General features: G+C 59.2%; 1 pseudogene across 1 annotated transcript in view; it reads left to right on the top strand.

The window, feature by feature from the left end:
* The window catches only part of LOC102255813, a 19359-nt pseudogene extending 16976 nt beyond the window's left edge, over nucleotides 1-2383 (top strand). The window contains exons 7-8 of the transcript XR_001364015.1: nucleotides 1870-1917; nucleotides 2066-2383. The product of XR_001364015.1 is annotated as an HLA class I histocompatibility antigen, B-38 alpha chain-like (transcript). The remainder of the gene's footprint in view (nucleotides 1-1869; nucleotides 1918-2065) is intronic.
* The last annotated feature ends 392 nt before the right edge of the window (nucleotides 2384-2775 follow it).

The raw sequence follows: 2775 nt of genomic DNA, 5'->3' as shown, positions 1-2775 counted from the left end.
GCCGACTACATCGCCCTGAACGAGGACCTGACCTCCTGGACCGCGACCGACATGGCGGCTCAGATCACCAAGCGCAAGTGGGAGGCGGCCGGTGTGGCAGAAGGTTGGAGGAGCTACCTGGAGGGAACCTGCAAGAAATGGCTCCGCATTCACCTGGAAAAAGGGAATGAGACCCTGCAGCGCGCAGGTACCAGGGGCCCTGGGACCGCCCCCTCTCCCCGGGGCTGGGGCTCCTACAAGGAGACAGGACAGGGGGTCAGTGTCAGACACCCCTCCTTGGGGTCAGGGAGGGAGTCCCCTGGATGTCCAGATCAGGTACCAGAGGGACCCCCCTCCTCTCAGGGACAGTTAGGGATGCAGGCTCTCCTGGGGTGCAGGGAGACCCCCCTGAAAAAACCCATCAGCAGTTTACATAGGCCCTGCAGGGGCTATGGGAACCACGGGGACCTTCTCTCTCAGGCCTTGTGCGCTGCCCACACCCACTGTGTCTGAGGCCTCACCCCAGCTTTTCTGAGTCACGTGGCCTCCACCCACGTCAGGACCACAAATCCCTTTTCTCCCCTCAAAGACCTGCCTCCTGCCTTGGACTGTGTCTCTCTGATCCTAGAACTTTCAAAGTCTAGGAGGTCCTTCCAGGTGCCTCTGTCCAGGCTGGTGTGTGGGCTGTGTGCTCCCTCCCCCACCCCAGGTGGCTGTCCACTCCCAGGATGGTCACATGGGCGCTGCTGGAGTGTCCCATGGCAGATGCAAAGTACGTGCATTTTCTCCCCTCCCCTCAGACCCTCCAAAGGCACACCTGACCCGCCACCCCGTCTCTGCCCAGGAGGTCACCCTGAGGTGCTGGGCGCTGGGCTTCTACCCTGCGGACATCAGCCTGACCTGGCAGCGTGACGGGGAGGACCAGACCCAGGACATGGAGCTGGTGGAGACCAGGCCTGCGGGGGACGGCACCTTCCAGAAGTGGGCGGCCGTGGGGGTGCCCCCTGGAGAGGAGCAGAGAGTGCAGCATGAGGGGCTGCCCGAGCCCCTGACCCTGAGATGGGGTGAGGAGGGGCCGTGGGCACAGAGCCTCTTCTCAGGGCAGCAGGGGCCCTGGGGGACCTCAGTGGGGTCAGGGCTGAGGCCTGGGGTCGGGGCCCTCACCCTCCCTTCCCTTCTCCCCCCAGAGCCGCCTTCTCACACCTTCATCTTCATCATCATGGGCATTGCTGGGGGCCTGGTTCTGCTGGGAGCCGTGGCTGGAGCTGTGATGTGGTGGAGGAGGCGCTCAGGTGGGTAGTGGTGGGGTCTGAGTGTCTGTCCCACTGGGGGTACAAGCCCAGTTAGACGTGTGTCCCGCCTCCTTCACGGGAAGCATCATCCCCACCCGTGTGCTGGCCAGTGTGGGGCTCTGTGCTCACACTTACTCTGTAGTGAGGCCCGTGGGAAAATGAGGGACCCACTTATCACCTGATGATGCTGGTGGTGGGGAGCCCGTTCTCAGCAGTCCCAGGTCAGAGGGCAGGTCCCTGCTGAGCACAGATCTCCAGGAGGGTGAAGGGTCCAGTCCCCACACATGCACTTTCTCAGGTTTCCTGATCTTGCCCTAGATCTATACACATGGTTCTGGAAACTTATCTGGGGACCAGGACTAGGGCTTCCTTTAGGACCTCATGGCCCTGCCTCCTCCCTGGTCTCTCATAGGATGTTTTCTTCCTGCAGGTGGAAGTGGAGAGAGCTATGCTCACGCTGCCAGTGAGTATGGAGGGGTGATCCCTGAGACCTTGTGTCAGTCCAGACGGGAGCCATGGCGGGACCCCACACCCATAGTTTCTCCTTTGTCTCCTGCCCTGGGGCTTCCGTGTCCTGGTGTGCCCCTCCGCCCCCCAGGCAGTGACAGCGGCCAGGGCTCTGATGTGTCTTTCTCGGCTTCTAGAGGTGAGACCCTGCCATGGGGAGGGGTGGGCAGAGGGGAGGACTGGGTGGTGGTGAGTCTGTGGGACACTATGAGCAGGAAGTGGGCTTTGAGAGTGTCACCAGTTACAGCCACTGACCTGAATATGTTCATGATGCTTGTCCTCCACAGCGTGAGGCAGCTGCCTTGTGGGGACTGAGTGTTGGAAGATGTTCACGCTCCCACTTCCTGACTCAAGAATCTCTGATTGGGGGGCTGGCCTGCTCTGCTCCCCACACTTTTCTGTCAGCAGAGGCGGGCTGGGCCCTCCCCATCCCTTCCTTAACTCCCTGGTGCTCTGAGCTGCAACTTCTTGTTTCGTATTGAAATGAGACTGTGTATTGACCTGGTTTTTTAATTCTTGCTTTGACTGGTGACGGGTAATTAAAGGAGACCCTTTAATTAATTATTTTCTCAGAGGAAATAAATGTGAGCACCAAGGATTCTGCGGATTCCTGTGTATTTTGTGCTCTTTGCAGGGGGGAAGGGAGGGGCTGTGGGGACGGAGTGTGATTGGGGCCTATTCTCAGGTGGTGCTCAGTGCATCGTGGGCTTTGACGTGGTCACTCCTCAACCGGGTCACCTCTCTGCTCCTCTGACCTTGTCCCTCAGTGTTCCCTGTCCCACCAGGACCTGTGGTCACAGGGACACACGCCTTGTCACTTGTTCTAATGAATCACATCTCCAGGCCCCTCGTCATCCAATGCTCAGGTCTGGGTCAGGCCCTCAGAACCTCTCTTCTGGGTGTTTGTTGTTTCTTTGCTTTTGTGGATATGATGCCTGTTACTGTGTTTGTGTAGGAGTTTTGGTCTCATTCTCTGGGTGTCCCCATCTGACAGTAT

Source organism: Myotis brandtii, unplaced genomic scaffold (assembly GCF_000412655.1).
Source record: "Myotis brandtii unplaced genomic scaffold, ASM41265v1 scaffold4781, whole genome shotgun sequence".
Lineage (NCBI taxonomy): Eukaryota > Metazoa > Chordata > Mammalia > Chiroptera > Vespertilionidae > Myotis > Myotis brandtii.
The sequence above is the reverse complement of the archived record's forward strand: the minus strand, read 5'-3'. Positions and strand labels throughout refer to the sequence as shown.